The 26447-nt window shown below is 37.6% G+C and overlaps 1 non-coding gene across 1 annotated transcript; it reads right to left on the minus strand.

Annotated features, from left to right (window-relative positions):
- Positions 1–16189: 16189 nt before the first annotated feature.
- On the minus strand, positions 16190–16352 carry LOC111761947 (U1 spliceosomal RNA). The gene has a single exon (XR_002795172.1). It is a non-coding gene; the product is annotated as a U1 spliceosomal RNA (small nuclear RNA).
- Positions 16353–26447: the final 10095 nt, after the last annotated feature.

A 26447-nucleotide genomic window follows, 5' to 3' on the forward strand; every position in this document is an offset into this window, starting at 1 on the left:
TCCAAATAGACCCTCACCACAACATATCATAATCAAACCACTGAAGGCCAAAGATAAAGACAGAATACTGGAAGCTTAAAGAGAGAAGCCATGTGTCATGTATAATGGAATCTGAATAGGATTAAGTGCCAATTTCTCATCAGAAACCATTAAAGCAATAAGGCAGTGGGATGAAGTGGAATGAAGGCAGTAATTTTATATTTAAAGTGCTGAGAACAACAACAAAAAATGCAACCAAGAATTCTATATCCAGCAAACACGTCTTTCAAAAATGAGGGAGAGGAAACAGGAAAGCAAAGGTATATAAGAATTGCCAGTCAAACACTACCAACCAGAGAGAAAGCAAACCTTCCAACCTCTGAAACCATGAGCCAGTGAATTCCTACCATTCAAATCAATGCATTGTGTGAAATGTTTCACAGTGGCTGGGAAACTAAGACACTTAATATGAAGTGATTTACAACATTCTCCAGAATTGGCTCTGCCACTTTGTTCTTGTCCTGCCACTGCTCTCAGGGTTCTGTAAGAATAAGGCAATAGGCCACATACATTGTCCAGGAGGGAGTAGGGAGATGAAAACCTGAAGAGAAAACTGAGTTACTAGCCCCCACAGCTAGGAATGGTGCCTATTCCCCACCTTTGAGGGAACAGCCTAATGGTGACCACCTGAGCTGGGAATGAACATATTCCTCTCTTGGAAGAGGGAGGGTGTGGTGAGTTTAAGCAGCAGGGCCACACTTTGAATCCTGGCTCTAAAGGGCTCAGAAGCATGAACCAGTAGAGATTGAATCACCTCAATTGAAAGGCTTGTCAAAGAGTGCTGTCTACTGGCATGCTTGGAAAGTGAAGAAAAAAAGACTTTTTGGAGTCTCTCTTGTCCCTATATTCCCAGACTGCTTTGCCCTCTTACAGAGTCCCTGACCCTGTTTTGATAACTTAAACTGGGCAATTTTAAAGTTATAGGATAAGTTGAACCAAAAATTGAATAAGAGACTTGGAACAAGGCAAGACAGAGAAATTGACTATCAGAGTAGATACACTAATATAACCAGATGCTTAGATATCAGCAAAAAATTACAAATCATGCTAAGAAACAGGATGATATGGCTAAGCCAAAGGAACAAATTAAAACCTCTAATAAGAAAAAACATTTTAAAACAACTGTCAATGATGTTCACACAAATCTCCTAAATAAGTTCAAAGAGTTCAAGGAAAATATGGCTAAAGAGATGAAGGATATTAAGAAGACACTGGGTAAGCATAAAGCATGTGAAAGCTTGCAAAGAAAAGTAACAGAGATTATGGGAATGAACAACACAATAGATGAGATGAAAAATATGTTAGAGGCACATAAGAGCAGATTTGAATTGTCAGAGGAACTAATAAGTGAATTGAAAGACAGAGCACCTGAACTGAAATGACAGGACAGAAAGAGAAAAGAATGGAAAAATAGTGAGCAGTGTCCAGGGAAATGAATCACACTGTGAAACACATAAACACACATTGTAGGTGTCCTGAAAGGAGAAAAGAAGGGATAAGGGGCAGAAAGAATATTTGAGGAAAAACAGCCAAAAACTTCTCAACATTTATAAAAGAGAGAAGATGCAAATAAATAAAATCAGACATTAATGACCCCACAGAGTTAAAACCGATCATAAGAGGATATTTGAAAAGCCCATGACCAGATGGCTTCACAGATGACTTCTACCAAATATTCAAAGAAGATTTAATACCAATGTTTCTCAAACTCTTGCAAAAAAATTGAATAGGAAGGAATGCTACCAAATTCATTCTATAAGATCAACATCTCTCTAATACCAAAGCCACATAAAGATACTATGAAAAAAGGAAAGTACAGAACAGTTTCTCTAATGAATATATGTGCAAAAGTCCTCAAAAAAATACTTGTGAATCCAAAAGTACATTAAAATAATTATGCATCACAATCAAATGGGTTTTATCCCAAGTATACAAGGGTGGTTCAATGCAACAAAATTAGTATAATATACCACATTAATAAATCAAAGAAGAAAATTACATGATCATTTCAGTTAATGCAGAAAAGATATTTGACAAAATCTAGCAATACTTTTTGTTAAAAACACCCCAAAAGATAAGAATAGAAGAAAACTTTCTCAACATGATAAAGTGCATATATGAAAAACCCACAGCTAACATACTCAATGGTGAAAGAATGAAATTTTCCCACTGAGACTGGAACAAGACAAGGATGCCAGTATCACCACTATTATTCAATATTGTGCTAGAAGTTCTAGCTAGAGTTATTAGTCAGGAAAAAGTAATGAAAGTCACCCAAATAGGAAAGGAAGAAGTGTAACTCTTGCTATCTGCTGATGATATGATTCTATACCTAGAAAATCACAAAAAAATCCACAACAAACATATTAAAGCTAATAAATGAGTTCATCAAAGTGGCAGGATACAAGTATAATATATAAAAATCACTAGCATTTCTATACACTACTGATGAGCAGTCTGAGGAGGAAGTCAGGGAAAAAATTCCATTTGCAAAAGTGACTAAAAGAATCAAATATTTAGGAATAAACTTAACCAAGGACATAAAGGATCTGCAATCAGAAAACTACAAAACATTGCTAAAAGAAATCAAAGATGACCTGAACAAATGGAAGGACATTCCATGTTCATGGATTGGAAGACTGACTATCATAATTCTAAGAGCTTTTATTGCAGAAATGGAAAAGCCAATTATCAAATTTATTTGGAAGGGTAAGTGGCCCTACATAGCTAAAAATATCTTTAAAAAAGAAGAACAAAGTTGGAAGACTCTCACTTCCTGACTTTACAGCATTTTACTTAGCTACAGTGATTTAAAAAAATAACACAATAACAAAAGCATTGTACTGGTATAAAGATAAAGAGACCAATGGAATAGGATTGAGACCCTCAATATATGATGCAGAGATTTTTAACAAGGCCATCAAACCCACCCATCTGGGACACAACCATCTATGCAACAAATGATGCTGGGAGCACTGGATATCAATAACCAAAAGAAAGAAAGAGGACCCCTATTTTACACCTTATACAAAAATTACCTCAAAATAGATAAAAACCTAAATATAAAAGGTAGAACAATAAAACTAGAAGAAAATGTAACGAAATACCTTCAAGGTATTGTGTAGGTGGAAAAAAAATAGATAAATGGGACCTTTCAAAAGTAAACACTTCTGTTCTCCAAATGACTTTGTCAACTAGGTGAAAGAGAGCATGCTTAATTGGAGACAATATTTGGCAACCACATATCTGGTAAGCATTTGATTTCCATGTTATGTAAAGAGATTATACAAGTCAACAATAAAGAGACAAGCAACCCAATTAAAAACTGAGTAAAAGACTTTGGAAAAGACATTTTTCCAAAAAGTAAATACGAATTCCAAAAAGAACAAAATATGCTAAATATCACTAGCTATTAGGGAAATACAGATCAAAACTAAAATGAGATATCATGCCTTATGTAATTAAAAAATTAAAAAAAAACACCAGAAATCTCCTAGTGCTGAAGAGGATGTGAAGAATTTCACTTTTGGTGGGAATATAGAATGGTGCAGTCTCTGTGGAATACAGTCCCTCAGGAAGCTAAATATAGATCTGCCATATGATCTGGCAATCCTGTCATGAGGAATATATTCAGAAGGATTGAAGGCAGGGATGCAAACAGACATTTCCGTACTGATGGTCATAGTGACAATATTCAAAATTTCTAAAAGATGGAAACAACCCAAATGTCCATCAACCAATGAATGGATAAAAAAATGTTGCATATACATATGAAGGAATGCTATTCTGCTATAGGGAAGAAATGAAGTAGGGATGCATATGGCAACATGGATGAACCTTGAGGACATACTCATTGATGAAAACTCATTATGTTAAATGAAATAAGGCAAACACAAAAGGACAAATACTGTATGTTCTCACTGCTATGAACAAAACACAATGAGTAAAATGACTGAGGTAAACTCTAGAGTATAGGTTATTAGGGATAGAATGTGTGTTGAGAAGGGGGCCTGATGCTCAATATGCAAAATTATAAAAAGTTGATTGTAAATGTGTAGAAATGGATAGAGTCAATGGTAACACATTATAGTAAGTATAATTAACACTGCTGACTTGCAAATGTGATTGTGGCTAAAAGGGTCATAAATGTTAATTGAAAGGGAGTAGAGGATAATCTAAGGACTGTATAACATAGTGATTTTGGTGGTGGAACAGGATTGCAGTTAATAGTACAAATACAAGAATATTCTTCTATTACAAGGTGTTAAAAATATGGAAAAATACACTGAATGTTACTTATGGACTACAGTTAAGAGTAATATTATAGCATTTTTGCAGGAATGGTAAAGAAGATACTGTATCACTTCTAAGAGCCAACAATATAAGGGGTATAAGATTTTTCCTTTGGAATTAAGAACACATTCTAAAATTGATGGGGTGATGATAGCATAACTCTGTGATGCAAATGAGAGCCATTCTGTGTATACACTTTGGATGGATTGTACAATGCATGGGACTGTAAAACAGTGAACCCCATGGTGGGTGATGGACTGTGGTTAACAGTACAAATATGAGAACATTCTCTCATGAACTATAAATAATATACAATACTAATATATCCTGTTAATAATAGGATGGTTTGTGGGAAAAATACCTCAAATGTAAAATATGTAGTATAGTTAGCAGTAATATTTTGATAACGTTCTTTTATCATTTGTAACAAATGTTCCACAGCAATGCAAGGTATTGGTGGTGCAGTGATGTATGGGAATCCAGTCTAGTATACATGATTGTTTTGTAAACTCACAACTTCTGTAATATAAATAAATAAATATGCTTAACCTCTGAAAAAAATATAAGACAATGAAAGCTATTTCTGTTGTTAAAAAAAAAAAAGAGGGAGAGATTGCCATTCCCAGATAAACACAAGCTGAGGCAGTTCATCACCACTAGAACAGCCCTGTAAGAGATGCTAAAGAGAGTTCTGTAGGTTGAAAAGACAAGACAATAAATAACAGATCAAAGCCTCATGAAGAAATAAAGATCTCCAGTAAGGGTAATGACACAGGTAAATATAAATGCCAATATTATCATATTTTTGGTTTGGGTTTGTAACTCCACTTTTTTTCATATTTAGATATTTCCAACAGTATCTAAAAAGACAATGCATAAAACGTAAGGATAAATCAGTGGGTTGGGACTTATAATGTATAAACATGTAATGTGTACAAGATTTAGGTAAGGCAGGGGGACAGGGGTAAAGGAATATAGTCTGTGGATACTATTGAAGTTAAGTAGGTATCAAAGCAAATGAGATTGATACAGATTTAAGATGTTAAATTTAAGTCCTGTGGTAAATACAAAGAAAATATTGGAGAATATGCAAGCTTACAGAAACAGAAAGTAGAATACAGGCTGCCATGGGCAGAGGGGCAGGGGGTTGGAGAGTTAATGCATAATGGGTTTCTGTTTGGAGAGATGGGAAAGTCTTAGTAATGGAAGATGGTAAGAGTACTGCAACATTGTGAATGTGCTTGATCCCACGAACAGTATGTATGGGAGTGGTTGAGATGGGAAAGTTTATGTTGTATATATATTTCCATAATTAAAAAGAAAAAAAGAACAACTAAAGAGACACGAACAATTAAAGGCAGTCCATGATACTGGAAAAAATCTAATAAGAAAGTAGACAAGTCTCAAAAGGACATTATTGAGATGTACGAAATAAATAGAATGTAGACTATAAATTTTTTATAAAGGAGGTACTGGGGATTGGACCTGGGACCTCGTACATGCCAGGCAGGCACTAAACCACTGAGCTTCGCCCATTCTGCTAGACTACAAATTTTTTATCAATGTTAACTTTCTTGAACATGATAATTATACTTAAGGTGGTTATGTGAATGAATATCCTTGTTCTTCAAAAACGCAGATGGTAATATTAAGTCTTCAAAGAGCATGATGTATACAATCTACACTCAAATGTTTAAAAGATGGATTGATAAATAAATAGACATATAGACAACAGATAGATGGTTAGATAGATGGATGGACTGATAAATAGATGAATAGATAGGTAGAATAATATGGTAAATGTAGCAAAATGTCAGTATTGGTCAATCTGGATATCTGTGGGGACAGGGGTATATTGGAGCTCTCTGTATTATTTTTGTAACTATCCTGTAAAAAATATTTCAAAGTAAAAAGTTAACAAAAAAAAAAAATGCCCAGGAAGGACAGCTAAGATGTCAGAGACACAGTGTGTGTATTGTGTCAGCACTGAGCTGAGGAGATAAAGTCAGAAAGGTAAGCTGGTAACAAAGATGTGAGGACCTTAAGCACCAGACTAAAGGTTTTTTTTAAATCTTGTAGCCAATTAAGCAGCATAATATTTTAATAGAAAATTAACTCTTTTTTTAAAGCTAAGTAAAATACATCCTTAGTTTAAAGCAGCAGTTCTCAACCTTTGATGTATATCAGAACCACTCAAGAAGTTCTGAAAAACAATATTCAGGCCTCACCCCAAACCAAATAAATCAGAATTGTTGGGGGTGGGATCATGGTATCAATATTTTTAAAGCTCCTCCAGGTGACTCTAGTAACCAAAGTTGAGCACTGCTGGTTTAAAGGCTTTCCTCAGATGTGTGGGAATCCTTGGCTCTCCATTCATATTTAAGAATGAGGTAACTTTCCATGTCAACTCTTGGGGTTTACTGTAGGTAAGCAAGTGGTGAGCTGGTTTTTTTGTTGAAGGATCCTCAAATGTCAATATCCAAAGGTCTTCCTTCTAGGGTTTGTCAGGTCTCAACAGAAGGCTCCTCTGGGCTCCTGCCTGGGCACTATATATAGTTAGATACACGTATTCTGTGAGCAGGGTGGGGGAATGAAGCCAGGAATTCTACCAGTCAAGACACAAACTTTCACTTCATGTACCTATTTTTCACTCTGTACCTCATCCTTTGCCACCCAGTGTTGCCATGTTCAATTTGTTGCCACACTGGTTCAATTTTTCCAGAGTCTACACCTGTAGGGTTCTGGCCATGGTTTCTGGCATACCACAATCTCTGCACCATCACATGACACATCTTCTCTGATTAGTCCAAATTTCCTCTCCTTTTAAGGATGCAGTCATATGGATTATGGCCCGCCCTAATCCACCTGAGCTTCATTTTAACTAAGATTCTTTTTCCAAATAGGATCACATTCACGAGATTGTGTGTTAAGACTTGAGTATATGAATCCATTTTGGGGACACAATTCCATCCCATAACAAGAGGGTAAAGAGCTGGGCTCTTCTGGATTGGGCAGTGGGATCAGGGAGTCCAAATGCTCTGTATATTAAACTTTCACTATTTCTCCTGATTTCTACTCCACGCTTCACTCTCTTATGTGATGCCAAGGTCTCTGATCCTAAATTTTTCTGGAGTTTTGTGGGGTGGATCAGCACATGTCTTAATATCATCCTCTCAAGTACTTGGATTGCAACTTACTGTGCTGTGCTGACCCCTTGTAAACAGGACGTTTTGATGAGGTTACTTCATATATGGGTGTGGCTGAGGATGGGCTTTAATGCTAATACTGAAAGCCTTTTTTTTTTTTTGTAGGCCAGGGAGTAAAGTGTATTTAAAAAAGAAAAGAACAAAAGTACACGCGAGGATGGCAGACAAACTGCAGGGTGAGTTACAAGCGTTGGCCCCCAGGTCAGGTCTTTTTAGAAGTCTTTCCTCCCCACCTTCAAGATTTTGCTGTTTGCTGTTTGCTTTTCTGATTGGCTGCCCCACCTGTCAGTTCTCAGGGGCCAATGGGGAGCCTTTTGAGGATGTCTGGGGCCTGAAAGCCTTTTATGGAAGGCCACTGAGGGAGCAGCCATAAGCTGCAAGTCAATGGAATGCCAAAAAGAAAGGAAAAGCCAGGAGAGGCCACCGTGGGCATTGCAGAAAAGCCAAGGACCAGTGAACACTGCTGCCAACTCCAGATGCCACTATCTTCTGGGAGAAAGCATCTCCTTGCTGACACCTGGATTTGGACTTCTCCTAGCCTCATAACTGTGAGTCAATTATTTCCCATTTTTTAAGCCCAACCCATTGCATGGTATTTGTTTTGGCAGCTGGGAAATGGAAACATCTGCTGTCCTGCTTCTTTGTCCCTATAGGTTTATATAATTTCATTTTTGTTCTTTGAATATTATTTTAATGGAAAATTCAAGTGAGAGAAGAGATAAATGCATGTGGCATATTTTCCATGTTTAAAATGAAGTTCTGGAGGTATTCGTGTTTTTATTTTTTACAAATCATATGCAACTATGCAAAAACAGATAAAAGTGAGCGTACTCCATTTTAATGAAGGGGGGAGGAATTAAAGATTCCCCTCCCCATCCCATCTCCATTCTCTCTAAACCCAGGTCAACTCTGAGAACACAGACATAAGAAAGCCATGGCCTATATGAGAAGTGAACTAAGGTGGACTGAGGGGAACCAAATGGTAGCCAATCCCTGTCCTTCTGGATCACTGCCAAAATGTGGACTGACCAAGGATCCATAAGGAAGTTGTCTTATTTCCTACTTCGATTTGACATGTTTCTTTTACAGATTCTGTCCCTCAACAAAGATTCTTTAAACACTTTCTTCCTTAAAATGCCTAAGATTCTGTGGGGACTGCAAAGATCAACAAAAAGGTCTCTAGGCTCAAGGTATTTCGAAACTAGTGCGGAAGATCATAGTGGAGTAATTATTATTACATGCCCTTTCAAAGGCTCTCAATCTCACCTTAGAAATCCTCTAGAGCTGAGAGGGCTGCCTACCATTCTCCAGCCTCATCTCCCCATTATCAAAAAACTTCAATCTCCTGGAGGTTCTGCAGGGGGACACTCAAAGAGAGTACAACTAAATGGTGAACAGATGGAATGATGGCCTTACAATCTAAACATGCTCCAATTCCCAGTTTCCTACTTCAACTTCCTAGCCTCAGCAGGATCTGAAAGAGTGGAAGATCTTGGCCAGTGATAATCCATATCCTCATTCTTAAAGAGATTACCCAGGCTCCAAATTCAAAGCAGGAAATAGGTGTCAGATGGAAATACTGATGGGCACAATCTCATTTTTCTCTTCTCTTCTTTCTCCTTTCTGCTACATTCCTCCCTGGTACTTTCTCCACTTAAATGGACAATGAAACAAATACACACTATATGCCATGTTCATTCCTAGCTATAGGTCCTTTAATGTAAAGTTACATGGAAAATATTTTCAATCCTAAATGTCAGAACAACCATTGACTTCCCTGAGGAGGTCATTTTTCAAAAACTCCATGAAATCAGGTTGGCAGGCCAAAAAAAAAAAAAACCACATAATACTGCCCCTACACATATCCCTTGAAAAACCACAGGAAATGGCAGAATCACAGTCCTCACAGTAACACTTGGGAACAACCCAAGATGGAGTTACTAGGGAGTTCAGCAGAGATCGAGGACAGCAGGTACAAACACCTACCCACTCCCAGTCAAGACAATGGCACCTCACACCATTTGCTCATTTTCCCTGACAACGGAAATCTCCATATGTACCTACCTCACTCAAAGGAAATAATTAGTCTTATCAAATCTGTGGGCAAAACTCATAAACATTTACAGGTTTATTCTCTGAGAACACTAAGTGCCATGATGCAAATATAATAGTGACGGCAGATTTCCTACAAATGCTCTTCCTTCCAGGGAATTTCCAAGGGCTGTGCATACCGTGAGGGCAAATTTAGAACAGTAATTCACATTCTTAGGCAGACTCTGGCAGCTTTGTCATAATTTCTACCTCTACCTTCTTTGTAAGGGGAAAGAAGGAAGACAGGGAGAAGATGTGAAAAACTTATTGCCTTCTTCACTGCTTTCCTCCCTCCTTCTGCGTCAGAGGTTTGGTTTGGGTCTTGCCTACTTACCTGGTTCCAATACCCTAGTGTACTAAGGAAAAGAAGGGTAAAAGTCACACTGGAAGATTCTACAGAGAAAGTCAATAAAACTAAAAGGAAAAAAGAATTAAAGCTGCAAGAGGCTGTTTGAAATGAGGGAGATGTGGCATATGGGGAGACCTTGTACAGGAGAGGAGTCTGGAGGAGAGAGTTAATATAAAGACAAATGGAAAAGCAGTAGACAGTATTTTTCTGGAATGAGTGAGAAATCTTGTACATTTCTTTGGGCAAAACAATGGAAGACAATAGGTGTTAGTGCCATACTTTGCTTTGGTTTATATTCTTGACCTTCCTTAAGTGATTGAGATACTTAAGAGAAGTTTTGGATTTTTACTTGTACTGTTCTTTAAATATGACACTGCTCTGGGCTGGGGCCACATTTCTCAACTTTCTAAACATGCTCAGAGGATAGCTCCATACATATTTGAGCTCTCTATCCATCTCTTCTATAACCCCCAGTGATATTTTGTCCCATTCAGCTTGTCTCCTGAGAGTCAGCCATCTGAGTTATCTTTCCTTCTCTTCCTCAGTAAATGGATGCTTGACCTTAAGTGGAAACAAGATCCGGTTTCCATCCAAAGCAACTCACCAATTTGGGACAGGGTCAGCTTGTGGAGAATAATTATTGAGCCAATGAAAAAGTAAGGATTTGTTAGCTGAACCACTTGATATCTTCACCTGTCCTTCCAGATCTACCCTTCTCCATCCTGGTCTGAGACCTTAGGGGCTGATCTGTATGATCAAATTAACAGAATTTCTTGTCCTCTGACTTCCAGTTGAGTTTGCCAATGGGGAGCACCAGAAGGAGAGCTGGGAATGGGACTGAGACTGGTTATTTATTCCCCAAGCTTGCTTCTTGCCAGCCAGGAGTATCCTTCAAAATGAGGCCACCACTCCAATCAGTAGTCCCTTGCCACACAACTCTCTCTCCTTCCCCGGGTTCTAGTATCCACTCCTCCCTGTGGGTTATTCAGGTCTAGGGAGTATGGCATGATCCCTTGTGGGTTTTCCCTGCTTCTCACCCACATCCTTATAAATAGTCTCTTTATTAGTCTCTTCTTAAATTACCCAATTAGAGTGTACCATCTGTTTCCTGCTGGGACCCTGACTGACACACTTGGCAGAACGAAATTTACCAAAGCAAAATGCCATGCCTACCAAGAGAGTGCAAATAAAATAATGTTGCTGTTTATTAAGGAGTCATAAAAATAAACATAAACTGAGAAAAAATCTTGCTAGACAAGATATATAAGAAAGAATTAAATTGTAACAAGTAAACCATATCAATACATAATACAGCTTTCTTATACTTAGGAAACCTATGATCCCCAATTGTTGTGAATATTACCAAAATAATCTGTAAAATATATTGTACATTCATCTTTCTTTTTAAACATCTAAAAAAAAAAAAACTGCTTTCAGTAAAGAAACTGAGAACAGTATAATTATAACCCAAATAGATTGAGATGGAAAGGACCTGACTGGAGTAAGTAAAGATTATAAGGAAACTGAAACTGAAATAGCTGAAATAAGATCTGTATTAGAAGCAGTAAAGAGCAGAATTGCCACTGAATAAAATCAAGTCAGTGGTTGTGAAGAATTCAGTTAGGAGGCTCTATCATAATGCAGAGGAAATGCATAAAGAGAATTCGCTGAAAATCAGTTGAGATCTAAGTGAAGTTACAAAATAGACCACACAAAATGAAGCAAAAGTTTCTAATATATCAGAATTATTATTTAGAAAAAATAATGGGAAAAGATTCAAGTTACATAATAAAACAATATTTAACTATATTTGTTACATATTTGTTTATATAGTAATAATAAATTAATATATAAGGTTGAATGAAGAGAACTAAAAAGCTTTACTTGGTTGTAACAAATAAGTGGAATTGACTGGTCATATTCTTGGATAGGAAAATTATTATTATAGATATATAAATTATTCACAAAATAATTTACAAGTTTAAATGCAATGCAAAACAAAGTGCTAGCGGGACATTTGCTTGGTGTTGAGTTGAGAGGACAAAGACTTGAAAAAGGAATTCTGAATTTTTCAAAGAAAACATGCAAAAAAAAAACAGCAAAGAAAATTCTGAAAACCAAGTACAAAAAAAGACCTGCTGTATCAAGTTATATAAAGTTATAATAATCAAAGCATTATATTACTCACACAATAATGGAAAAGGGCAACAAATGAAACAGACTAGGTGTTCCAGAAATTTAATCTCTATAAAAATTTAGTATATATAATGAAATAGTACCATATATTAATGGATAAAGGAAAGATTATTCAATAATTGGTGCTCAAACAAGCAGGAAAATTTTGAGAAAAACTCGTTCAACCTCATATAACACCAAAATTAAATCCAAATGAATTCAAGAACTGTAATTTTAAAATTATACCTTTCTTAGTTTCTTAAACTGCTATCACAGGTACCACAAACAGACTTAAACAATGGGATTTTACTGCCTCACAGTTACAGAGGCTAAAAGGCTTGTTTCCTCCTGGGTTGTAATTCTTGGGGTTCCTTGGCTTATATCCCTGCCACATGGCATAATCCTCTCCTTTCTCTTCCGGGTCCTGGTGACTCCCTGCTTCCAGCTCCTCTCCAGGTTTTCCCTCCCTATTCCTGCTACTTATAAAGGGCCCCAGTAATCTGGCTTAAGACCTAACTTCATTAAATTGAGTCACACCTCACTTAAAAATAACATCTTCAAGAGATCCTAGTGACAATAGGTCTACCTCACAGGAATGAGAGTGAAGATTAAGAACATGTTTTTTTCTGAGGTACATAATTAAATCTACCACAATACCATAAAAAAACTAAAAAATTTTGATGAATACTTATAAGATCTTGGATTGAGGAAAAACTTTTTACATAAAAGCAATGCAAGACTCATAAAGATTAATAGTTAAAACAATTTTAACTTACACGTGACAAAAGACATTAGAGTAGGAGTAGATTGTTGTAACAAAGAGTCAACAATATGGAGGCTTAAAGAACAAAGTAGTATTTGTGTTCTCACCATTCAGGCTCACGCAGTTTCTTCCCAAGCCCTGGCTCTGCTGTCTCCTAGGGTACTATCACCTGCAGGGTCACAGCTAAACCTCTACCTTGTCTGGGTTTCATCTGGTAGATAGGGAGGAAAGCATGAAGGAAGCATACCCACTGTCTCAAAGGAATGGACAGAAAATGGGAACCATCACTTTTGCTCACATTATATTGGCAAAACGTTAGCTTCGTGGCACCATTTAACAGAAAGGAACTTTGGAACACATAGTTCCCAGCTAGGTGACCATGTGGCCAGCTATAATACTACTATGGAAAAGAGGAAGGACAAATTTAGGTGGACAAATAGCAATATGTACCACATCACTATAAAGACAATTAAAGGCAGAGAGCAAACTGAGGATAAATACTTTCAGCAAATATGAACAAAGGTTGCTCTCATTGTAACATAAAGAGCTCCATGTAGCAAATGAAAAGGAAAAACACCAATGCACCAATAGAAAATTGGCAAAGGACATGACCAATCTATATAAATGGCACATAATCATGAAAATTATACAACGTTACTTACAATAAAATAAATTTAAGTTGAAAATTAAATGCCGTTTTGATGGTTCTATATGTAAAAATCTTTTTAATAGCCATTCTTAGCTCTACACAGTATAGTGAAACAAATTTGGTGGAACATAAATCCAATTATTTGGTCTTTGTGGAATTCACTTTGCTTATTCCAAGAGCCTTAACCATGCCCTCCTCCTGGAACCACTGAGTCTACATTAGCAATTGGAAATAACCTAGATATTGACTACCTAGAGAATGGTTAAATACATTATGTATAGAGGGTAACACATGGCTGTTTTCATGGTCGCACCTCACCACATGCACATGATGACTTCTGTTCTTCTCCCCATTTAGGAAATACTGACAAGGACAATATAGTAAATAGTTCCTTTATTTCTTACTTGTTCCCTTCTCAGAAATAGCTATTCTGATTTCAGAGAGCATCGTATCTCTTGGGCATAATCCACATAGATGAGGTTGGCAGGAAACATGTTCCATCCTTTCTTACATTCAGGATTCTTAAACAAGATGAGGCCTCCCTCTCTGCTTCTTTATGACCAGTGGTGTGGCCTGTACCAGAGCCAAGACCTGCACTCTCTGATTTTCCATTCGGTCATAACTGGCTTTATGAGGCAGGCCTAAAACTGCCTTGCAGGTGGCTAGGTAAAGGCCTGAGCATTCACTTTACAAACTCGTTTCTTTGGACAGAAACATCCAATAATAGGGATATGGAGACTCCAGTTCTAAATTCTCAGGAACTTTTGAATCCTGGGGATTATGGGGCTTCAATGACTTAAGTCTTCTGTTCCCTGTATGATTCCTTGTGCCTATTTTCTGCTGGTTAGACTGGCACCCCTCCAACTTCCAACACTAGGGCACACCTATACATGATGTACTATAATTTCCACTCTGTTTCAGAATCATGCTTCTCGTTAGAGGAAAATGCTAATAATCTAGTTACTAATGGAAAGGCAAGGAACTGAGACTTTTATTTCAAGAATATGGCAACCTGAAAAATCTTTGCAATAAAAGACATATTAAAACCCTGGGTAAATCTTTTCAAGCCATAGCTGAACTGGAATAAAAATAAGTGAAATCCTCACAGATCATAACTGACAAGAGACAGAGCACACCCATGAAGCTAGTGGCTTCCACTTTAATAGGCTATGTGTGAGTTAAAGAAGACAAATCTAAGGTCCCATGACAAATAGGAATTGTATTAGGGACCTCCAAATAAAGGCAACTCTTTCTGTGGCTAAACATGAGGAAGAGTAAGGAAACATTCTGATCTCAGCCTTGACATTTTAGGGGAGCAGAAAAAAATCTTCATGAGAACTTGTAACCACAAACCAGCGCTCATGTGGATTTGGGGCTAAAATTCACATAATGGGATGGCCCCAGATATCCAAGTTACAAATTTAGCTTCAAGTTATTCTCAGGTACCTGGCAGAATCACATACAAATCCTCTCTGGGAAAATATACCACAGATAAAGGTTCAAGGAACATGTGAGTTCTCACTCTCTCTCTCTCCTTCTCGCTATCTTATACACTTACACACAAAATATGAGAAATCAAGTCAACAGGAACAATAACTAATAGAAATAACAAATAGAACAAATGGCAGGTAACTTAATTACCAAATATATAAAATAAGCACATGATTAATATTTTTAAATAAATGAAAATAATGACTAGAGTATAAAGGACTATAAATAGACTTTCTTGCAATTAAATGCATATTATATACAATTATAAGCTTAATGAATTGGTTAAAAAGCAAATTAGATTTAGTTGAAGAAAGAGTTAGTGATATAGTGAATTAATTTATGTTAATATCCTCTAGTAATATATATAAATATATATTTGTATAACGATTTCATATTTTACATCTGTGTAATTTGCTATTCACTTACAAAGCATTTTTGTTTATATCATTCACATTATCCTGACAAAAACCCATGAGATTTTTAACATAGACATTAATTCCCCAGAATATATTGTAAATTCTTAGAAAGCAGGGGAAAGTATTTTTGGTCTCTCTCCCATAAAAAATAAAAAATTACACTCAATCAACAGGTATTTTATCTGTTGAATAAATAAATAAATGTGTTCAATGCTTCTCTAATTTGTAATACCTTTAAAACAATATCTAATTTTCTTTAAAAATCTTTCTCCAGATAAAAAGTAGTTCTTTTGTAATTTACATATAATTTCATTAATCTCTTTAGAAAGTGCCCCAAAGTGATCTTTTCTGCATGTAGTTTTATAGGTAAAAGAAAGATCGTTTATTAGTACTGTATTATATGTATCATATGTCAGGTACGGTGGTAGGTACTTTAGTTTTTTCTATTTTTATCTCAATTTTATTGAAACATAGTCATAAGCCGCACTATCCATCTAAAGTGTACAATCAATGACATTCGGAATAATCACAGAGTTGTTCATTCATCTCTGCAACCAATATTAGATAACACTGATTATATTTCATTACTCCAAAAAGAAAATCCCTCTACTCCTTAGTAATCACCTCCCAGTCACTCTATCCTTCCCCTGCCATACATAATTGCTAATCTAGTTCTGTCTCTATAAATGTATTTTATTCTCTCTTTTTTTTTTTAATCAGGAGAGAGCGTGAACACAGTCCCCCACTACCACAAATTATGCAGTTGAGTTTCCCACATTTGGGGAAATCACAGGGGTCAGCACATCCAGAGTGCAAGGGATAAGCCTCGCCCTGGGAAAACCACCTTCATGATTATGGTATCTCGCTGCCAGGTAAGTATCTATAAATGTATTTATATTTGCATTTTGTATAGATGGAGTCTAACAATATGTAGTCCCTTGTTTCTAGTTTCTTTTACGTAGCATGATTTTATTTTACCATTGATGAAAGAATATTAGTATATTGCCATACCCTACAGTCCATAGTTTGCTCTGGTTGTATTTTTACCCAAGTATCATCTTATTATTAACTAATTGTAATAGTAATATAAATTTGTTCTGTTTCATAGAAAAATGCTTCTTATATATGCACTATTAACGACACTCATCCTACACAAGTGGGTTCACTATGCTATACAGTCCCATGTTTCATTTTTTAGCTTTTCTTCTAGTTCTATACATAACTTAGACTTTCCCTTTCAAACACTATCATACTTAAATATTAGTGCTTCTAATTACAAACACTATAATGTACTTTGGCATTTCTATCCATTTCCAAACACTTAAAATCTTTTTGCCAATTCTGATCAGATTAAGCCTCAGCTTGAATTGATATTGATTTCTTGAATATATATTCTTTGAAGGTACTTTTAATTTTTATCTGAAATTGTTAACCAATTATCCCAGCACATATGTGATGTAATCTTATGGAAATTGCTCCTGCAGGAGGCAGAATGCCAGTGGAATAGCCCCCTCAATTCTGCTTTTCTCTAAGACATTTAAATATGTTCAAGTGTTCGTGGGGCATTGTCTCAGAGGGTGGAGTCCCACAGAATAACTGCAAGAATATCAAATTCCCATCCTGGGGAGTCCTGCTACATTCTCTAATAAAATGGCAAGAATCCCTTGAGTATATGGCCAGTGTCTAGTGAAGGAAGAGACCATTATGCCAGGCCCTTGATAATGATGACTATACTTATGAACCTTTTCTTGTGAAATTGAAACTTAACCTAATATTATATATTGGTTAAGAATTACCTCCTGAAAGCCTCCTTGTTACTGAAATGTGGCCTCTCTCTAAGCCAAACTCAGCAGACAAACACACTACCTTCTCCCCAGCATGGGACATGACTCCCAGGGGCCTTCCTGGCACCGATACAACTAGCTATGCATCTGGGAAGAGACCTTGACCAAAAGAGGAAAATAGTAAATACAAATGAGTTTTTATGGCTAAGAGATTTCAAAATGAGTCCAGAGGTTACGCATATAGACATCTGAGCAGGATCTCATTGACTGCCAAAGTAAATAGTACTTAAAACAGTGGGGTTCCTGAGGGCTCTAGAGACATCTAGATACTATAAGTAGGACAGACAGGTTCAGGAATTCAGCACCCCATCAATGGGCCTTACTTTGGAATTTATGCTCCCCAGTGTAACAGAGTTAGACTCATTTATAGTCATTTTATGCATGGCTCTTCTGCCCCTTTTATTTGATAAAATAATTAGCACTATAATTAGCACTATATTTGTTAAATATGTGTCCCAGAGACTTAAATCTTTGGTCCATTTATGTGCCAGTTGAGCCCTGACTCTCAGCGGAGTTAAGATCTACTCTCCAGTTCTTGGACTCACCCAGGACAAGGAGATGATGATGGACAATGACTATCCCAAGGAACAGAGAGTGTCTGCAACTGCAAGCAAGATAGTTCCAGCCATCTGCCCCATGGGATCTAAGCCCCCTCTCAATTAGAAACAGAGTAGGTATCACCACCCAAAATCCTCAAGATCGGGGAATGACCAATGGACTGAAGTGGACTTATTGTTATTCTAATAAGTGGACTTATTACTATTCTAGCAATGGAAGAACTTTTATCATTGATATAAAGGCAGTGGCCACCAGAGGTTCTGAAGGGAGGGAAAGGGAAGAATAAGTTTAACCTGAGGGTATTTTTTGGACATTGAAATTACCTGCATGACACTGCAGTGATGGATATGGCCGTTATACATTTTGTCATAACCTATAAAATTGTGTGGAGCAGAGTGTAAACTATTATGTAAACTATAGTCCACAGGTAGTAGCAATGCTTCATTTCAATATGTGTTCACCAATTGTAACAAATATACCACACAATGAAAGATGTTGTTAATGTGGGAAAATGTGAAAGACTGGGGCACATGGGAATCTCCTATATTTGTTCTGTAACATTTATGTAATCTAAAGCTTCTTTAGAAATAAAAAAAATTAGTTAATAAAAAGACTATGCTGCTGCAATTGTTTTTTCAAGATCCATGATAGGAAAAAGGGGCATAATGAAGGAAAGTTCCAACCAACCTTTTCCACAGCCTGGGTTAGATGATGTGGCAGATTGGGTAATGTACCTCAGCAAAGACGTGATTTTTTTTTCTTAAGATTTATTTTTATTTCTCTCTCCTCACCACCCCCCCCCCCATTGTCTGCTTTCTATGACCATATGCTGTGTGTTCTTCTGTGCCTGCCTGCATTCTTGTCAGGTGGAACCGGGAATCTGTATCTCTTTTTGTTGCATCATCTTGCTGCATCAGCTCTCTGTGTGTGCAGCCCCACTCCTGGGCAGGCTGTCCTTTTTTTTCATGTGGGATGGCTCTCCTTACCGGACTCACTCCTTTGTGCAGGGGACACCCCTGTATGGCACGGCACTCCTTGCACACATTAGCACTGCGTGTGGGCCACCTTCACCACAGAGGTCAGGAGACCCTGGGTTTGAACCCTGGACCTCCCATTTGGTAGGCAGATGCTCTATCCATTGAGCCAAATCCACTTCCCAAGGACTTGTTCTTTATCTAAATCCATGTTCCTGTGGGTATGAAACCATTTGTAGATAGTGTCTTTAAAGAATGTTAAAGTGAGTCAAAGTGTAGACTCATTTGTGAATAGGGTCTTCTAAGAAGCTATTTAGGGATGGCCCAACTCAATCAAGGTGGACCTTTGGATCTTAATCCATTTTACTGGCAGCCTTTTAGAGAGAAAGTCATAGAGAGAGGAGCCAGAAGCCAGGAGTCAGCAGAAAACTGCAAGAGCAGACACAAGGAGGAAGTGAGTTTACAGGCAAGGAAACCCACAGTGAGTCAGCACCAGAATGTCATAGAATTTGAGGAAAAAGAATGATCTTGCCAACGACTTGATTTTGAACTTCTAGTCTCTGAAATTGTGAGCCAATAAATACTCACTATTTAAGCTAACTTATTGTGTATTATTTGTCATAGCAGACTAGCAAATTAAGACATATGGAAATAGGGGCTGATACATCCTACTCCCCAAGATAAAAGTGGAGTGCATGCTGATCAGACACTTTTAACATAGGGATGTACCAAACCTAATACATGACACATGTATTCTGCATTAATTGCTTTGAGTGCTCACAAAAAGTAAGAATTCCTTGAGATGTTTCAATCTGCAAACCTTTTTCACTGCACTCACATTATAAACTCGAAGAAATATATCTAAGTGATTAGATCTCACATTCTGTGTATTCTGGATCAAACCTGAACATGTTCATTTCTAACCTCTTCAAATAATAGTACTACTTAGGCAAGCCTTCTCCCTAGTGATCACACATCTGCCTCTATTTATTAAACATGGGTTATGCCATCATTATAGCCGCTGATGTGAATTTTCTTTAACCCTTGTTCCACAACAAAGGATTCTTTACAGTTCTGCAAGAGGGGTAAAAGATAATTTAGTTGTTTTTCTAGAGGTCTACCTCTTTCTTTTCTATAAAAGCCTGTTTTCCTCTGCCTATTGGTCCTATAAATCCTCCTAGGGTAAACTCTTCTATTTTAGCCATTTTACACCCATGATTCCCAGCAATGAGCAGCAGCAGAGCCCTTAAAATGAAGAGCATGTGAGCTTGCCTCTGATGACACAAAAGGAAGGAATAGCAGCAGAGAATTGGTCAATAAGTATTTGGAGGTGAGTATAGAAAGAATCAACCGGAGGTGTGATTTGGGGAGGAAAGAGTACAATGTGTACACAGTGGGTGGCAGAAATTACTAAAGAGAATAAGGCAGCCGAGACTTCAGGTGCTCTTGGGTAGAGAGACAAACAAGGGGAAAATGGTTTAGAAAGGACCTGGAGGTTCAGTGCCTGGCAATCGCTTTAATCTCCTACCACTCCTTACCGGAGCCAGTTTCTTCCAACTCTTAAACCTCTAAAACTTTTGATTATCAGTTTAGGAATTTAGTATCGGATACTGAATTATCAAGAAGTAGATTGACTCCTTCCTTAGTAATATTTTAGTACTCAAAACCCCAATCTCACCACGAAGGTCTGAGGGATCAAACATAATTATTTAGGAGAAATCTAATTGGGAGCAGAAATACAGGCACTCTACTAAGATGAAATTTGACATCAAGCTGTTCCTTAATCCAAACCTGCTCATTTAAATTACTGTGTAATTCATTTCCAAACACTTCTTAGTATGTAGTCAATGAGAAGTATGTCTCATCATGCCAACTCTTCTGAGAGAGGAGTCAAGGACAATGAGTGTAACATAAGAGAAATGAAGTTTTGTCCCCACGTTGTCTTCCTGCTTTCCCACACAGAACAATGCTACAAATCCCAAATAATATCTGATATGTTTACCCACTCTTCCAGTTCATGGCCATGATTGATTTCGAAGACAATGTTGGGTGTCTGTCTCATTACATTGGCCTCAGAGTACTGCCAAGTTTGTTTTCAGAGGAAACTTTTCAAAGTATGTAATAGGCCGCAGTAACAACAAAGAATGTTGATAGCAAGAAAGAGAAGCAAGGTGCATTACTATTGCATTGGCATTCTTCTTTAGAGATCAGGGGAAATATGACAAGCGTGACTCCTATTATTGTTATAGCATATTGCATTCAGCTATGATGGAGCAGAACTGTGAAAGTGTATCCTGAGGTATTTTCACTTCATGCATTTGGCATTGTTATTAGTTATTGCTTTTAAGATACATTGATTTGTTTATTCCTCATGTTTCTTCACAGAGAAAATTTTAACCATGGAAAAAGAATATTTGATGTTACAAATTATCTAGCTTGCTAGTCTCATTTCCCTTTTAGTATGCAATTATTTGTTTAGTTTCCCTTAGCAAATGAATTTTCAAGGGCATTTCAAAGAATATAGATAATACAAAAAGGAAGTAGAGCTCCAAAGAATGTTTCTTTCCTTTTCTTCCCTTTTTTTCCCTTTGTATTCAGCAACAGCCCTGAATCATGCATATGTATGAATCAACAAAATCAGGTTAGCTAAGAAATTGAAAATTGCACTCCACTACAACATTTGTCTTGCTCTAGAGATCTTTGTTACGGATTTGAAGGACTAATAAAAAATCACCAGCATGACTGGAACAGATGTTTTTTATGGACTTGGTCTGTTAATAGTCTTTTTAGTTTCTCCTAAGGACTTAAGCAGATTCCTTACTTGTCCTTAATATCTAAAATTATGTTAACATTGTCCGAAATGTAGACTAACAAGCTACATTAAAATGCCATAAATTGGAATGGCGATACCGGAGATTTCTACAAAGCAGAATGAATATTAAATGCAGTAACTATAGATAGATACTAGAGAGATGCATAGATCAATGAATAAATAGGTAGAAGATAAGGAGAGATAAATAGAGCTAGATTTTAGACTGCTAGATAATAGAATGAAATACACTTAACAAAAAACTAGCTAATCAATATTTTTTCTTCTTAAGGCAGAATATAACCATTTTCTTCACTAGAAATTACCAAAATCATGAACACCAAAACCACAAAGTAGAAAACAAACTCAAAATGCTGCTTCTCTCTTTTTTTTTTTTTTTCGTAAGGGTGTACCTACAGATGCTTTCCCTGAGCATTCGTGTGCAATGTGCCTTCTTTCTAAGCCCTTACAAGATGCTCCCAGTGGAGGCCAAAATTGATCAATTTTACAGGGACCAAAATAGGTAAGAAGCAGCAGCTAACAAGCTTTTTGGTGTCACTGGGAAGGGTGTTTGTTGCCATCTTCTTAAACTGCATGAGTAGGTGCAAATGTGGCACCTGCCCCAATCGTGCCCTCTCTCTGCCCTTCTCAGTTGGAGCACAATTCTGCTGAGCATGCCCAGTCCCATTCGGCTCATGGCCATCCTGCCATCTGCTTCCTCAAATCCTAGTGTTGCTCACAATTTATTTTCCTCTCATTAATGAATGATAATACAGGATGAGAGGCAGAATCAAGTCTAGTGGCATAGGACATGCTGTGCACGTTCTCCTTTTCCATTAATCACAAACAGGAATGCTGGTTTCAATTCCAGGTCCCCACTTGTTAACTTGATCAAGGTTTTTTAGTTCTGTGCCTCAGTTTACTCCCTTGTAAAATGAGTGTCTGTGTATGTGTAGAATCTACTTTTCAAGATTGTTGTGAGGTATAAATGAGTAATTCATGTGAAAGTATCTAAAACAGTGTGTCACACATTATAAGCAGTCAATAAATGATCATTGTTTTATATCCATCCTTGTGTACTCTTGTGAAACACTTCTATTGCCCTCACAGTTACGTTGGTTCCATCTATTCAATATCTATTTCCCCTCCCCTTGGGGCCCACAGTGACAGTCAGTCTTCATTTCTTGAGGAGCCATGTTCAGAGATACTTGCAACAGTGTTGAGGGCTTGACTTGCCCAATTGCCCTAATGCCCTGGGAACTACCATTTCTCTTGAGAGTTACAGTTCCCTCTATTTGATGGCATTAGTCCTCCCCAGGATTTAGGTATACCTTCACTCTCATTATATGGGTCTCTACCCAATGGTATAACCCACTCTGGCAAAATGAGCATTCACATATTCCCTAGGAGTTTGTCCTACATCAGATTATCCCCTTTAAGTATCTTAAACAGGTAACTTTGCTAATTATATTTTGAAAAGGTTTTCTCAGTATTATACTCTCAACCAACACCTGACAATCTCCTATGTTCGTATGTTGCCCCACCCTCCCCCCAATTTCTTGGGCAATATTACCCATCCGCCCATCCCTAGCCCTCCTCAATCCCGCAAAGCCCCACCAAAGGTAAACCTATGCCCCCATTTTATCCCTTCCTTGTACATATACTTACCTCCAGCTTATCATAGATTTCACCCATGTAGATGTCAGCTTACATCCTTCCTCTACCCCCTGATTTCCTGTAAGCCTATCTTCCAGTCACTAGCTCTCTGAGGCAGCTTGGTTTACTTATTTCATATCATTGAGGTCATGTAGTATTTGTCCTTCAATGCCTGGGTTGCTTCACTCAACATAAGGTTCTCAAGATTCATCCATGTTATCACGTGTGTTTGTAGTGTATTTGTTCTTAAAGCCGAGTAGTATTCCGTTGTATGTATATACCACATTTTATTGATCCACTCATCTGTTGATGGGCATTTGGGTTGATTCCAACTTTTGGTGATAGTGAACAATGCTGCTATGAACATTGGTGTGCATATATCAGTTTGTGTCCTTGTTTTCAGTTCTGCAGGGTATATACCCAGCAGTGGAATTGCTGGGTCATATGGCAAATCTATGGTTAGTTTTTTGAGAAACCGCCAAACTGTCCTCCAGAATGGTTGTATCCTTCTGCATTCCCACCAGCAGTGGATGAGTGTTCCCATTTCTTCACATCCTCTCCAGCATTTGTATTCTTCTGTTTTGGCTCTGTCATGGTCCCTAGGGGAGCAGCGGCAGTCTCCTGGGTGCAATGGCAAGGATCAGGAAGGAATGAGGTTCCAACAGTGAGCCCCTGATACTAATGACTATGCTTGTGAGCCTATACACCTGAAATAAGAGCAAGGCCTAGAGCAGCACTGTGCCTAAGAGTTCTCTCCTGACAGCCTCTGTGTTACTCAAATGTGGCCAGTCTTGAAGCCAAATTCAGCATGTAAAGGCACTGCCTTCCCCCCAATGTGGGACATGACACCCAGGGATGAGCCTCCCTGGCGCCGAGGGATCACTACCAAGTACCAGCTGATGACGTAACTAGAAAACGACCTTGAATTAAAGGTTCAACGTGGACCAGCAGAATATCCCTGTCTACATATAATAACAGGAGTTAAAAATGCTTTTTGACCTAAATTAAGGGGGAATTGGAAAGGACAAATGAGTTTATATGGCTATGAGTATCTAAAAAAGAGTCTGGAGGTTGTCAGAAGGATTGCCCTTATGCACACCTGAGCAGAGTCTCAGAGACAGATAAAATAGATACAACCCCAGGTATTGGTTCTTTTGAGGGCTAAAGAGACCCACAGGTTTTATGGTCATGGCAGATGGGGTTCACTGCCATGTCAGTTGGCCCCTCTCTGGAGTTGGTGTTTTTGCATGATGGAGCTGGACTCAGATGTGATCTCTTTTCACAAGCCTTTCCTGCTACTTTACTGGAATTGTAGTTGGTGCTGGGGTTTAAGATATATCTAGGGGATCTGAATCTCTGGACTGACATTATGATAGCCAGGCCCTGAGCCTCAACAGACTTCAGCTCCTACACTCTGGTTTATTGGACTTACCCCACTCAGCTAAAATGGAGTTGAAGAATGTCAACCACCACACCATGGAGCCTAGAGTGCCTAAAACTGAAAGCAGGAGGAGTGCATCCAGTATCCATGTGGAATCTAAGCCCCCTCTGGACATTGATGTGGAATGGACACAACCAAGCCAAGGTCCACAGGAAGGAGAAATATAGTAAGGACTAGAGTGGACTTAATGATTCTCTATTCATGAACTATTGGGTTAGTAATCGAGAAAATGTGGCATTGGTGAGGAAAAAGTGGCCATGGTGGCTGCTGGGTGCGGGGAATGGGAGGAGGAGATGAGATGTGGAGGCATTTTCAGGACTTGGTGTTGTCTTAGGTAGTGCTGCAGGGACATTATAGATCCTCCCATGGCCCACTGGATGGAACGTGGGAGATTATGGGCTATGATGTGGATCATTGACCATGAGGTGCAGTGATGCCCAGAGATGCACTCACCAAATGCAATGGATGTGTCATGATGATGGGGGAGAGTGTTGCTGTGGGGGGTGTGGTGGGGTGGGGGCGGTGGGAGTGAATGGGGATCTCATATTTTTGGAATGTAATATTTTTTAAAAAATGAATAATAATAAAAAAGAAACACACACACAAAAATAAATAAATAAATGATCATTGATCTAATTATTAATTCCAAACTCATTTTGAGCTTTTTACATGTTAAGTTGTGTTATGAGGATATAGAAAAATAATACAAGACCTTGGCCTCTCAAAAACCTCCTATTCTACTTGTACATCAAAGTCATAGCAGCATTATTCACGATAGACAAAAGGTAGAAACAAACCAAGGATCCATCAACAGATGAATGGATAAACATAATGTGGTATATACATACAAAGGAATATTATTTAGCCATGAAAAGAAATGAAGTTCTGATACATCCTACAACATGGATGAACCTTGAAAACATTATGCTAAGTGAAATAAGTCAGACAGAAAAGGACAAATATTGTGTGAGTCCACATCTATGAGGATTCTAGAATAGACAAGTTCATAGAGACAGAAAGTAGAAGTTACCAGGAGTTGGGGAAAGGGAAATGGGAAGCTATTACTTAATGGGTACAGAGTTTCTATTTGGGGTGATAAAAATGTTTTGGTAATGGATAGTGGTGAGGTAGCACAACTATAAATGTAATTAGTGTCACTGAATAATATACTTTAAAATGGTTAAAATGGAAAATTTTATGTTACATATATGCTACCACAATAAACAAATATTTTTTAAAATCCTATTCTAGTAGGAAAAACAGGCATGTAGATAAATAATTACACCCTATAATACATAAAATGTGCTAAGGAAGCCATATATGTAGTTAGAGTTTGAAAATAAGTAGGGGAGGACTAAGGAAAAATTGATGGCTGAATATTTTGTAAATTTGATGGAAAACACCAATCCACAGGTGAAAGAACCTCAAAACCTACCCAATGCAGGGAAAATACAAAGAAAACCATAATCAAGACACATTATAGTCAAACTGTAGAAAAACTAAGATGAAAAGGAAATCTTAAAAGCAGTCAGAAAAAAAGACACATCACAGGGGAAAAACAGTGAGAGTTATTTCTAACTTTTGAACAGAAACTAGATACATCAGAAGACAATGAATTATATAATTAAATTGCTGAGAGAAAATCAAAACTGTCAACATAAAATTCTATATCTAGTGAAAATATGTCTTAAAG

The sequence above is a fragment of the Dasypus novemcinctus genome, chromosome 9 (genome assembly GCF_030445035.2).
Source record: "Dasypus novemcinctus isolate mDasNov1 chromosome 9, mDasNov1.1.hap2, whole genome shotgun sequence".
Taxonomy (NCBI): Eukaryota; Metazoa; Chordata; class Mammalia; order Cingulata; family Dasypodidae; genus Dasypus; species Dasypus novemcinctus.